This window comes from Marmota monax, unplaced genomic scaffold, assembly GCF_021218885.2.
Source record: "Marmota monax isolate L192 unplaced genomic scaffold, Marmota_monax_Labrador192_F-V1.1 WCK01_AAM20220418_F8-fsc00629, whole genome shotgun sequence".
NCBI lineage: Eukaryota > Metazoa > Chordata > Mammalia > Rodentia > Sciuridae > Marmota > Marmota monax.
Genome location: NW_026692023.1, coordinates 124,109 through 138,900, shown reverse-complemented (window position 1 = coordinate 138,900; position 14,792 = coordinate 124,109). Strand labels below are relative to the sequence as shown.

The 14,792-nt window shown below is 39.8% G+C and overlaps 1 pseudogene; it reads left to right on the top strand.

Moving 5' to 3' along the window:
- The first annotated feature begins 234 nt into the window (after window positions 1-234).
- LOC124097462 (constitutive coactivator of PPAR-gamma-like protein 1) lies at window positions 235-7,960 on the top strand (annotated as a pseudogene).
- The last annotated feature ends 6,832 nt before the right edge of the window (window positions 7,961-14,792 follow it).

The following is a 14,792-nucleotide window of genomic DNA, read 5'->3' as shown; positions in this document are numbered from 1 at the left end:
ATACATAAAGAAGACAGCCTTGTCACTCAAGGTACTCTTTGTTAGACCACCTCTCCAGCTGAGGATGTGAAGGGAAAGGGAAACCAGGGTGATCCACAGTCACATTTCTACCGGTTCTTTCAAACTCATTAATAAACCAGTTGGAGAAACTGTCCACATTTATCAAAGTGTAGTAAAAACAATTGCACTGATTCTGTGTAACATATTCACTGCTTTGGCATTAATGAACACAACATGGATGTGCAAGCTCTACAGTATGACTTGCTTGTAAGTTTGCATCTAGAATTCTTATGGCATACTTAAAGATAAATGTTTAAAATGTTGTAATAAGAAGGACAATTAAAAGACAGACAAGATGTACCATGACATGTGAAGAGATCACAGAAGACAGAAATAGATTTCTGTGGCATGGTGTCAATAGCACAGGTCACCTGCTTTTAGACAGGCACTCTAAGTTTTCATTTTGCATTGGGCCTGACAAATTACACAAGTTGCCCTAACAATATCAGTAAAAAGGTGCATATTTCACTGGAGAAAGTGCTGATTCTAGGATCTGGTAAGATAAATTTTAAAATGAACATGAACATAGAAGGAGGAACAGAAGAAAGAGTAGGAGGAGAGTCTCCCAAGGTGTTCCACATGTGGATGCCTGACAAATGAAATAAAAACTAAAGTAAAAAATCCTGAAATAGTGAAAGCTGGAAAAATATGAGCAATAAAATAAACAACTTTAACAGTAAAATCTGAGTGAAAGCAACAAATAAATATGTATTTAGTGATAAAAATAATTGGCTTCATTGATAAAAAGTGACAGGAACAGAGATCTTTCATATAGAAGAGTTCAAAACAATGCAGGAAAATAGCATCCCCTCCTTCATGTGGAGCTTAGTATTCTTGCCTTTTTAGGAGTGGGCAGACTCAGTGACTTGAATGCAACAAACAGTGAAGGAATAAGGGAAATTATTACATTCCCAAAGGATGAACCTGACACAAACTACCTTGACAATGAATGGACTGTGGCACTTCAAATATTTCAGTGACCATCAGGTAACCTCATTATGCTGTGGCAACAAGGCATTTCAAATCCATACTATTTCTTCAAAAATTATTTAATCAGTTCTTTTTACAGGTAACTTACAATGACCATTTTCACAAGCAGGGAACAAACCATAAGGATACTCTATCCCTCAATGTTGAGTGCCTATCTTTCAGTAATCAAATAGAATAATTAGTTTTAATTTGTTTTTAATTAACAAATATATATATTGCACATGTTAATGGATTCAAGCATAATATTTTCAAATGCATGACACACAGTGATCATATCTAATTATCTATCATCTACTTTTACCCCTGTCCTGCCCCAGCACTCTTCCTACTCTCAAGAAATTACTATTGGGCTTCCATATTACTTTTTAAAAAATCAATTATAGGATGTAGGTGGCAAAATGGTAATAGAAAAATTATTTCTGCAGCCACAAACAACCATTTGCAGAAATGAACTGTCCCCACATCTCAGAGACCATAAATGTTAACACCTGGCTGAGTCTCCCTTTGTCTCATTGTACACAATTCAAAAAACAATCTCCAACTATTGCTTTCACTATGCTGACCTTAATTTTTCCTCACCCATTTGGCTTCAGTTCTCACCACATGAGGACAGGGGCTCCACTTAGATCACCAGAAACCACAATGGCACCAAATCTAAAGGTCCCTCCTTTGTCACCCTGTAGTTCACTTTTTAGTAGTTTTTTGGAACAAAAACTTACTCTTTAGAATCATCTCTTCCAGAAATCCACATCATTACATTTCCCTGGTTTTCTATCTCCTTAACTGGATGCCCTCACTCTCCATCTCTTTCATAGACTTCTCTTCTTCATTGATAAATATAGGTGTGTCCCCCACCTCAGAGAAATGATCCCTGTACTTCTATATCTTTACCCACACCCAGGATTTTGCTAAGTCTCATGGCAGTATTTTCCACATTCCCCTGCCTCCCAAGTATCCATTTTCTTCCCAGTCCTCTTCTCTTACCTTCAGACATGTTCATGTGGATATCTAAGAGAAATCACAAACATCAATGCAAAAGCCTTTCTCAAGACTAGCCTCATGTGGTCTTTCTGCCCCATACAGGATTGGGAATCAGCAACTACCCTAGAGTGCTAAAGTTCAGCAATTGTCCTTGGTCTTTTAACCATTACACTCACCCCAATTCATCCCCCAACCCTGCTTATTCTAAAGACAATATTATGAACATTTGTGTGTGTGTGTGTGTGTGTGTGTGTGTGAGAGAGAGAGAGAGAGAGAGAGAGAGAGAGAGAGAGATACATATATTCAAAATTATAAACATATAAGTATACAATTTATGTATACTAAATATCTATAAAATATATAATTATAAATAAATAAATCAGATTAAACCACTTTTATTCCTGTTACCAAGTCATGCCATCATGTTATATAATGCATATTCTATTGGAAATCATATACATGTGGACAAGTTCTGCTAAATGTCCACAAATCCTCTTCATATCAAGAAATTTATAAGCTGCTTTTGCCAAAAAGCACTGATTGTTCACTTAGGCCTACAGATGCCCAATGGATAACCACAAGTGAGATAACCATTGGCATCGCTGAAATATATTTATTCTATTTATTGGCTTACAATAATCACAGCATAGAAAAGAGAAAGAAATATCTGCAATATTAGTAAGGACTCCTGAAACATCCTAGGCACAACAGAAGTAGGAAGAGGCCATGACTGAATTGCATCACTTACCCCACTTCTGAATAAAATTTTGAAAACAAAATATGTATATAAATATACATGTTCACACACACACACACACACACACACACACACACACACTGGATGGTGAGTGTAATCCTCCCTTCCAAAGCTGGATGATTAATTTCATACATACAACTAATGAAGATTCGTTTTTAAAAAAATTAAAAAGCTGCTTGTAAAACAAGTACTGAAGGGCTTTCTAAAATTAGTAACCAAGCCAGCCAATGAGTAGGCAGATACTCTGGTGGATGCTAGAAAAAAAAAATCAAAAGTATAATTCTGGCGCCATCTAGTGTCTAATAAGGAGCTAGCACTTCTAACAATGAAAGTACCCTCCTTAAGCACAGCCCTAAGTACAAGTAGAGATGAAACAGGAATTCTTGAAACCTCAATAAAGGGTGAGGAAATTCAACTGGAGAAGCAAGAAATGGAAGATATCCTATGGAGGCCTTTATCTCACAGGTAGAAAAGGATTGGGGCAGGTAAATGACATGGCGAGGGGTGTCTTAGAATAATTCAGAAGGTAAAACATTTATGGATGATAACCTTAGATCAGATGCCTAAAAGAGGTCAGTACTCCGTGTTTCTTTATTGCTTGAATTCTTGGGTCAGACCAGGGCAATGGTAGTCCCCAGAAGAATGGGAGTAGAGGTTCCTTGCTGTTTTGTTGATGCCCATGTCCTCTTTGCCTAGAACAAAGCCTGGTGTTAATAGTTTTATTTTAAAAAGCAAGGGGTTATGTTTCCATGTATAAAACCAAATGAGGGCTGGGATGGGGCTGAAGTGGTAGCACGCTCACCTGGCATGCATGCGGCCCGGGTTCAATCCTCAGCACCACATACAAACAAAGATGTTGTGTCCAGTGAAAACTAAAAAATAAATATTAAAAAAAATTCTCTCTCTCTCAAAAAAAAAAAAAAAATGAAGGTTGTGGTTATGCCTAGAGGTTGAGTGTTCGCCTATTATGCATGAGGCACTGGGTTCAAGCCTCACCACCACATAAAAATAAAATAAATGCATTGTGTTCATCTACAACTAAAACATAAATATTTAAAAGAAAAAAACCTAAATGATAACACTGTCAAAAATGGGTCCCTTACCCATCCATGCAAACTGCCTTTTAGAGAATCATGAAGCTGAGGCTTGGCCTTACTCCAGCCTGAGAAGCTGGTGTCACCTTGTGTCCTACTTTACAGATGTAGGGAGTTTCCAAAATCCGCTTCTGGAAAGGGTCAAGGCCTCCTCCCCCATCAATGCTTTTTTCATTGCCCAGGTGCTAGGAAACCCCTGCCTGTGAGCCAGTGCAGTGGAATGTGCAATCCAGACCAGGCTCCAGCAAGTGATGGCTGCATCACAGGCTTACCCTCTTGGGACCTCCAGGTCTCAGTATGTACAGAGCAGGCACCAAGAGAAGTCTCTGTGAACATTCTGGAAAAATTGTTGTTCTCCCAAAACAAAGTGTCTCAGGTAATATCCCCAGAATCCCTCCCAGAAACCCCATGGAACCCAACCAATCTGAAAATATGGAAAGTGCACAGCATCCCATAAGAGGGAGGAACCAAGAAAGGCTGTGCTATGGCATCTTCAGTCTCCCTCCATTGTCGCAGTTGTAAGTGGGAAAACTGAGGCCCCCTGTGGAGCAGACCCTGAGGTCACATTTCTATCTCAGAGCACAAAGACCCTTCTTCCTCACTGGGTCAGCAGTGACTCCTAACAGAATTCCTGGATGCCTCTCCTGACTCCCTTTGCCTCCTGTGGATGCACCCACCATGCCTTCTGCTCCCGCACCACTGTGCCACCTTATTCCTAGGCTATGCTCACATAAGAGGTCCTGAATGGGATGCTGCTACCCACGTGCTTCCTCTGTCTTCTCCCCACCTATTGTTCTTATGGGATGGGCTCCAGTCACTCAGCCTGACTCTGCATCACTAGCTCTGCCAAACAATTAAGCCCCACTAAGTCCTCTCCACTTTTTTTCATAGGCTCCACCCAGCATCTGGCCTCTTACCTGCACTGTTCTGCAGAGCCACGCCCACTCCACCCATTTGATCCTCTGCATTCTGTCCACATGGCTCATCCTCCGTCGACCTATTTAACTCTCTGGGATTGCAGGTTTTTTTCCTCTAGCTGTGGAAGCTTTGCTGTCTGGCTTGGCTCAATTCCACCAACATCCACTAGCATACCAAATGACTCAGATTTTCTTTGTTAGCTATGCTTTTCCATCAAGATAACTCCTACACCAGCCACCCTGTGTCACCTTGCCTTTCCACTGCTCCTCCAAAACTTCATCTGAAATGAATGAAAGGAATCTTGCAGAGATGCCCATGATTGTGACACCACTGAGTCTAAGGGACAATTTCATTTGGGCTCTGGTCACGTTTGGACCCCAAACGTGGATGACCTTGAACCACTTTGCTAACCTGAGTCAGACTATCTCCATTTACAAAATTTAGCTGATGATAATAATTTATTTGCATAAATGTGAGCATGTTTTCAGCACCGTCTGTGTATTATGGATGCAGGAGAGATATTGGCCAGCAACTAGCAAGGTCCCTGCCCTATATGTGAAACAGCCCAGCCAGAATTAAAAAAGGATGTTTGCAAAGGACATGGCCTTCAGATTTTCTTTAGCTCTGTGGCCTTCAGCACCTTTGCTTACCCTTTCAGCACAGGATGGGCACAGGTACTTGGCAAACAAGAGTCATCTGTGATCTCTTCTCCAGCCAACCTGGGGCATCTCAGAATGAGGGACCATAGGTGTCTGATCATGGCTATCTTTCTCAAGATTCAGTCTCAAAAGAAATAGCCTCCTTATAATGACTTCTGTATAACTATGGTTTATTCTGACAGCCTGACTCAATGCTGTAAGGACAGGGCGCAGTTGGAGGCTTGGGTTCCAAGCTGCAGAAACTGATCTGGATGCTTTTAAAAATGCACTAGATAACACTGGGGAGGTCAACGGAACATGATAGCAAAGTTCAATAAAACTAGAGCTGGGTTTTGCCAGGTGATCTCAGTGCCCAAAACCCCTTTATAGTCCTTCCTGGAGCCTGCTGCTATATGAGCACACTGTAAGTCTTTCTGCTGTCACTTTGTTGCTGCTCAGATTCTAAGTCTTCAAAGAAGAGGTCCAGTTGGCTGGATATAGGTACTGGCTGGGAATATGAATTCTTCACATTCAACTAGGTATTGAAGGATGAGTAGAAATTTGCTAAAATGCAAAGAAAAGCACATTGCTAAAAAGCAAAGAAAAGCACATTCTAGGTAAGAAAACCATTTGTGACCTCATAAAGGTTTTGTGTCCTCTCAGAATCACATAATCACACTATACCAGATGCTTTTCTCATCCTGTCATTCCCTAAACTTTCAAAAATAGTGCTGTATGTTGGGAAATTGATCGCATTTTTTTAATGAAAATGCTACAGGCTCTTATAAAGAATTTAAAGCATACAGAAGAATACTGCAAAACTGAGCAAGGGATGGGAATCTTGTCAAAACCCAGTGCCCCAAATATCAGAATTAACATTAGACTTTATTATTTTCTAGGCCTTTCTAGTCACATAGATTGGAGGGTGAATAAAAAAGGGGGGTGTGTAGAAAGAAAGAAAAACTTTTATTAAAATAAGATTAAATGTGGGCTGGGTTTGTGGCTTAGTGGGAAAATGCTTGCCTGGTACATGTGAGGTTCTGGGTTATATCATCGATACCACATAAAAATAAAGAAATAGCCCAGCCCTGGGGGGATCTGGGCCAGGGTGTATACCCATATATCCTCACTTAGCTGGCCCTCACTCTGGATACAAGTGGGAAGAACCTGACAGAGCAGAACAACTACAGCAACATTTCTGACGAGGGGAAGCACACACGGCTCTCTGAGCGGTCCTCGCACATCAATCCAGCCCAGAGTGGCAGCCCCAAAAACATGGATTCTGCCTACTTCCCTGGCTCTTCTACATCATCATTATTAGACAATGACAATGAGGGAAGTGCAAAGGTAGAAAGTTCCTCCACTGCCTCTTTAGGAAGCCAGCTAGTGGAAGGCAAAGGGAGCCAGATGGGCACAGTCCAACCAATCCCCTGCCTCCTGTCCATGCACACCAGGAACCACATGGACATCACCACACCTCCCCTGCCCCCATCACACATGAGGTGCTAAAAATGGCCAAGCACAGGCACAAGAAGGGGCTGATGTACCCTTACATCTTCCAAATCCTGATGAAGTGTGAAATCAAAATTGCTGTTTCCATTGAAGATGAAGCCAACAAAGATCTGCTTCCAGCTGCCCTTTTCAATAGGCCAGTTCATCAGTATGTTTACAGAGTCCTGTTTAGTTTGGCAGAAAGCAGAAAGAAAACTGAGAGACTTGCTTTAAGAAAGAACAGACTTCCACCAGAATTCTCACTAGTGATCATGAAGGAATGGGCAGCTTACAAGGGGCAATCTCCTCCAACCAAGTCTCAGGGCAGGGGCAGAGGCTTTGCAGGAGTCTATGGCTTTGGCAGCCCTTATGGGAAAACCATAGCAACTGGCCCTTACCATGCCTTCTGGGTGGAGGCAGCATCAGAACACTGTGGAGCCTTCTTAGGCAGTGACAGTAGCGAAACTAGCAAGTCCCAGGGTGGAGTCCAAACTATACCTTCTCAGGGAGGGAAACTAGAAATCGCTGGCACTGTGGTTGGCCACTGGGCAGGAAGCAGGCAGGGCTGTGGAGTCTGAGGGCCCTTCCCATTGCAAGTGGTCTCTGTCGGAGGAACAGCAAGAGGGCATCCAATAGGAGTTATTTCCACCCAAGGGATACAGAGGTTTGGTAGAGTTGGAAGGCACTATGGCCAAGGTTATAAAATCCAGGGAGCAATTCAGGGCAGACCTCCTTATGCTGCTTCAGCAGAAGAAGTGGTCAAAGAGCTGAAGTCAAAATCTGGGGAATCAAAGTCCTTTGCCATGTCTTCACAGGGGTCCCTGGCTGAAAATGTAGTGATGGGGGAGGACAAGCCAGTGCCCCAGATGAATGAAAGTGCAGGGGACACCAGGGCCCCCAGGCACTCAAAAGTGCCTTGCACAATGACTAAAATGTGCACTACAAATCCTCATTGAAATGCACTAAATACAGATAGCACCTGCTGCAGCGAGGCTGCTCTGGAGGCAGATATCTTAAATAAAGAAGAGTAAACTTATTTTTTATAGAGGGTGAAGGATGCTGGAAGGGTAAAGATTTAGGAATATCTGGAGAGAAAGAGAGCCTGCAGTTATGTACATTTGTACTTTCTGTAAAAGAAAAATTAGGACTTTTGAAATTCAGATCCCTCTTTGATTTCAGAGATTTAAACAACACATTTTGAGTCTTAACCAGTTGTAATCAAAATGCTACAATATAACAAAAAAGAGAGAATGAAAATGAAGAGCATTTGACTCCTGCATTTAAAATAAAGTACACACAAAGTTTAAACTGGTTATGACAAAGCTTATAGTTGTATTTCTTGAACTATAAAGAAAACAAATTTTGGCAGTCTTTATATATAGCTTAAAATATAATTTTTAGCATTTGGTACCATATGTATGTCATTATATTTGATTTTGCATTACTGTTTCACAATGAAGCTTTGTTTAAGGCTTTGATTTTTATGATTATGAAAGAAATAAGACACAACCACAGTTTTTCTTTCTTACTTAAATTTTATCATTGTTGATGTGGTTCTTTTGTGTTAAAAAAGTGCAACTATGGAAACTAAAAAAAATATAAATTAATATTGCTGTTCTGCTGATTTTACATAAAAGTACATCATAATACTTTACAAGCAAGTTAAATGGAGATGCAAATGACCTTTCAAAATCAACACAATGTGTTCTGAAACTTCATAATTAATACCATGCATCTATGATCAATGAACTATGTGGTTTTTGAATCAGATGTAGACCATTAGTATACTACTTGAGCTAAACTTCTGCATTGTCCATAATTTTTAAAGTGTGTTGTTCATATTATGCATGTTATTGTCCTTTCTTCCATTCTTACCAGTATGTGCCCATTTGCAAAACAAAAATGCTAGTAATCAGTAATGGGCCTATAAAAGATGTTAACTCTGTTTAGTCATTGACTGATCTTAAAATTTTTAAAATTAAAATTTTGTGATTATTGACCTCTGTTGCATTTATTCTAAAATCCCCCCAAAATTATCTAGTCATTTCCAAGTATCAACATTACCCTGGTGTATTCACTGCTGTATGCATTATTGTTCTTTGTTATTGTTTTATGCCTTCAGATTAGCAAAATATGAAATTCTGTGAAGAAACAAAAACTTTGATCTCAAAAAACCAAATCACCCCCCTTCCGTAGCAGGAAACAAATTGCTTGTTCTTGAAAACTTTTCCATCAAGAATTTAGTAGAAGCAGGTATACTTCTATAAGTTTTTTTTTTTTTTTTTTTTTATGTTTCCAAACAATGTACTTGGAAATCAGAATCACTTCTTATCATTTTCATATAATTCTTATGCTCTTCATCACATTAGTGATTAGAAATGATGTGTAATTCCCCAACACCTGCCCACAAGAGCTAAGTAGTGTTACCACTATTTACCCGTGAGGAGTCCTTGCTTCCCCAATGCTGAAATATAACACCAGAGAAGCACGCCAAGGCAAGTTTAGAGTGGAGAGTAGAAGCTTTATTAAGCAGAAAAGACTTCTCCTGGAGGAAGAAGGGGGACCCAAGATGTGGAATCTGTGGAAGGGAGGAGATCTTACCTTTTTTACAGCTAAGGTCTTCTTTCAGCTTTCCTGCATTTCTGTCCTTTGTTCTGTTACCTTGAAATGATAGAATGTAGGTGGAGAGACCAAAAAGTTGAGGGTCAGATGGGCTGGAGGAGTAATCTGGGCAGGAAGGGCTTGGGGCTGCTTTTGATTAGCATCTCCTTGTTTGCTGGGAGCTGCTTCATTAACATTTCTTTAGAATGGGCTCTGGGCCTTGGGAACCTAAACATTTCAATTTCCCCAATTGCTGTTCTGCTTTCCCAGGCTCTATTGTCAACACAGCCTTCATTTTATATTTTGTATTTACCTAACTATGCTAACTACCTATCTTTAAATCTGGCTTCTGTAGGATCTTACTGTAAATTGAAGGGAGTTCAGCCCTAACTCACAGATTTTGAAGTATGAACTGCTGTTGTGTCTGATTGACTGTCCATGGATTTTGGTGTGGCATAACAGAGGCTATTGAATGCAACTTACAATGCTTAATAAAAATCTTTATACTTTTAGTATAAAAAATAAAGAAATTAAACAATGGTTAAAAATTATTTTAAAAAGTGATTAAATGTGAAAATAAAGCATTTTTATTTGAATTTAAGAAAGAAAAAAACAAAATCTGTAAAAGAGACATAGTTGCTAACATGACATATTTATTTTTGGGACAAAGTGTTTGTTTGATATAAGAACACCCCAATATTGTGATTAACAATGTATCTCAAAAGTTAAAAAAAATTAAAAAAAGCTGAGAATGAGGCTCAGTGGTTATGTGCCCCTAAATTCAAACCATTGTACAAAAAGAAAGAAAGAAGAAAGAAAGAAAGAAAGAAAGAAAGAAAGAAAGAAAGAAAGAAAGGAAGCCCATATCTGATATTTTGCTGTCAGGCTATTGTTTCATGTTAATCTCTACACTTTACCTGCCAACTCACTTTAATTGGAAATTTTGTCAAATCTCAGGTTTATCTGCAGGCAGTGTTCATTTACAGTTCTTATACCCTGGCTTCTTCCTTCTGTGTTCATTTAGATTCAAGTCTTTTTTGGAGCAGACCCACTGCAATAATGGGAACAATAAAGCTTGCTAAAAGTCACTTTCCCAATGGTCCATCAGTGCAGGAATTGATATTGGGACCAGTTTTAGTCTGTTGTGGAGACAGTTCTCAGGAGAGCCATGGGAGCCCTTAGATTTTGGACTTGAGTGTTGGCATCAAGAGGAAAGATACTCATTCTCTGTGAGCATTCTGGGGCAGGTGAGGGATCCTGAAGATGACTCAGGCCAAAATCTGCCCCAGGGGCTCAGATTAGGTACTGTAGAGGTTTTGTGTTGTACTTTCAATCCCATCCCCAGAGACCTGAAAAAGAATTGGTGACAAAGATGGCTGGTTCTCTTGACCTACATTGTTCCTCAAACTGAGGACAATGAACAGAAAGTAGAACAAGCAGGAAAGTCAATGCATCTGTCTTTCCACTACTAGAAAAATATACCCATCAAAAACTGAAAAAATTTCCTTTTACTTGAAAATCAAATATTCCAGTGGTTTGTAGTCTTACCTTCTATGGCAATCCAGCCATGCCATCATGCCCAAGGACCCTTTATGTTTTTTATTCTGCCATCCTTTCAATATAGCTATCAGGGGAAAGGGAAGAAGAAAAAAACCAAACAGCTAGAGGCCCAGTGACTTCCACTGATATCTCATTGGCTGGCACAGAATCATAGAGACTTCTACCTGCAAAGGATATTGGGGAATGCAGTTTGTTTTCACTTTTAGTTTGGGTTTGGATTTGTTTTTGGTTGTGGGGACTGAATCTAGTGTTGCTTAAACACTGAGCAACCATCCCCAACCATTTTTATTCTTTAGAGACAGTGTCTTTCTAAGATTTTTAGGGCCTCACTATGTTTCTGAAGCTGTCTTTGGACTAGTGAGCCTCCTGCCTCAGTCTCCATAGCCACTGGGATTAGAGGCATGAGCCAACAGGCCTGCCTGGCTTTTTTTTTTTTGGGGGGGGGTGCTGGGGTTGGAACCAAGAGCCAGACACATGTGAAACACTTGTTTACTACTGAGCTATACCTTCAGCCCTAAACCTGTCATTTTGAAATGTTAGCAACCCATTAAAAAAAAAAAATAGAAGGTCCCAGTGGAATGAATGAGGGATACCTGCACCTGGACATTTGCAACCAGTTGTGCTGAGGTGACTCGGTGCAGAGCCAGTGCAGGCTGGCTCACATTTGCATGGAAGGATGGGCATCAATTGAGAATAGACACAGATCTGAATAGGTCCTTGTGGGCTATTAAAGGAGAACTGCTGGATATGTGGCCATGTTGAGACATCCTTCTTTCATATGTGTTGGGTTGGGCAACCCAGGTGGAGTAGGGGTAGAGGGTGAGTGCATTTGGGTGGTTACCCACTGAAATATATCCCCAGTATTTTTTAAAAATATTTTTTTCTTTGTTGGTAGATCTTTATTTTGTTTACTTATATTTGGTTCTGAGAATCAAACCCAGTGCCTCACACATGCCAAGCAATTGTGCTACCACTGAGCCCACACCCAGCCTCATCCCCAGCACCTTTTATTTATTTACTGGATTTGGTCCTACTGGGATTGAACTCTTGGATACTCCACAACTAAACATCACCAGCCCCATTTTGTATTTTATTTAGAGACAGAGTTTCACTAATTTGCTTAGTTCATCACCATTGTTGAGTCTGACTATAAACTAATGATTCTTCTGCCTCAGCCTCCTGAGCCACTGGGAATACAGGTGTGTGCCACTGTGTCTGGCTCCCTTTTCCTTGTTTTTTTATTTTGATACAGGGTTAAAGTGTTTCTCAGGATCTCACCTGCTGAGAGCCATAGCCAAGTAGGAATGACACATGGCATTTTTGGTTGAAAAGTGACACCAGCAAGCCATTGAGATGATAATGATTATGTTAAGATGTGCATTCAATTGGAGATTAGACCCCTGCTGTCTGCCTGGGCCTTCTACTTTGGAGCTCTCACGGGACTCCCTGAGAGTTCCCATTGGTTGGGGAAGTGCAGTAGGAGGGAATTCGGGAGGAGGGATTCCCTGTTGGGGTAGTGTGTCCTGGGAGAAGGCCATGTGCGTGGCATTCGCGGGAGTTTTGGAAATAAAGTTTGTTCCTGCTTGAGTGGCTCATGATTTTGTGCCCAGCCAGACTGCGGCATTTGGCAGCCCATGCAGGGAACGCCTGAAGCTTGGAGTTAAGTGAAATTGCTCGCCCCTGAGGGAAGGCTAGAGAATGGGTGACCATTTCAAAAAACAATATGTTCTTGTTTTGATTTATTTTGTTTTTGTTTCAAGCTGCCTATCCCTAGAACTTTCTCAGGCAAACTGGGAAAAATGGTTGGCTCAAGGTTTGAAGTTGTTCAGCCCTGAGGAAGAGAAAATTGATACAACGATTTTTTGTTCCGTTTTTGTTTCATTCTGTTTAGGTTTTGTTTTGTGTTATCTTATTGGGTTGCATTATCTTTATAGTAGATTAGAAATTAGTAAAAAAACCAAACCGAAAGAGTGTTAAATAAATTGTTAGAGGTTCAGACCGTGGAGAAAGACATTTTAGATCAAGCAAAAGAGAAGGTCTCTCGAGATAGTCAGACAGAGGAAGAAAATTTAAAGGAAAGGGGGCTATTAGGAAAAAGCTACAACAGGAGGCTGCTACTAACACCGTTATATCACCAGAGGGCATAATTCAACCAACAACTCCACCTATAGAGACAGCTGAGTGGCCCTCAACCCCAGTAGTTGATAGATGGGATCCTGAGACAGGACCTCAAAGATTAGCATGCCCTGTACTTGAGCAGGCAGGAGGGCAGCAAATTCACCATGCTCTAGATTTCAAAACAGTGAAGCAGTTAAAGGAGGTTGTAACAACCTAAGGTCCCCAAGCACCCTTCACTGTAAGCATGGTCGAATACATTGCCAACTTGGACATGACACCAGCAGATTGGGCTAGCATGTGTAAAGCTGTGCTAAATGGAGGACAATATTTGTTATGGAAGGTTGCCAATGAGGAATTTTGCATGGAGACGGCTAGGCAAAATGCAGCAGCCGGTTACCCTCAAAGAAATCTAGATATGTTGTTAGGAAAAGGACCTTATGAGGGTCAATGGCAACAAATTGAATATGATCCTGCTATATATTCACAAATTGCTGCAGATGCAGTTAGGGCATGGAAGACTTTGCAAGGACATGGAGATTTACAGGGTCAATTATCTAAGATTTACAAGGTCAATTATCTACACTATATACAATTTAGTCAGTATTGACATACAAATATATTATGAAACCATTGGCACAATAAAGAAAATAAGCATTTCCATTATTCTCAAAAATTTGCTAAAACAATTTGTTATTCATTTATCCCTATAAACCAATTTCATATATTACTGTTCTGTTTTCTATCATGAGTTTGCCTTTTAGAAATTTAAATTAAAAGAATCATATGACACATACTTCCTGTTGTTAATCTTCTTCTTCTCAGTCCACAATGGCATACAAAGAAACAGGTAAGTATGGCCAACTTAAAAAAAAATAAATACATAAATTTCCAGAAGCTACTCATGAGAAAGTGCAACCAACAGAATTACCAAAGACTTTGAAAAAACTGTATTAAATATATCAAGTAGTTAAATAAAAAGATGCACAAGTAATTAAAGACAATAAGAAAATGGTAAATGAACAAACAAAGAATATCTGTGAAGAGATAGAAAACTTTTTTTTTTTTTAAAAAAGAGAACCAACTTAAAATACTTGAAATTTTGGAGCTGCCTAATACAATCATAGAAATAAAGAGTTGGCAGAATTCAAAAGTACATTTGAGCAGAAAGAAAAAAGACTAAGCAAAATTGAAGATTGTGCAATCAATATTTTTAAGTTTAAACTACAGAAAGTAAACAGAAGAAAGCAACGTTATTAGAGTCTAAGGATCCCAAAGAATGCCATCAAACAGATTAACATGTGACTATAGAATCCCAGAAGGACAAGAGAGAAAGAAAGCAATATTTGAAGAAACAAAGGCTGAAGTCTCCCTAAATCTGATGACATATATTGGAGAGAGAGAGAGAGAGAGAGAGAGAGAGAGAGAGAGAGAGAGATATCTCCAAGAAAGTCAACCAACTTCAAGCAAGTTAAACTCAGAGACCCACATCTAAGACATTATATTCAAACTATCAAAAACAAAGATGAAGAGAAAGTCTTGAAGACAGCAAGAGAGAATTGACTTGTCAAGGGATTGACAGTCAAT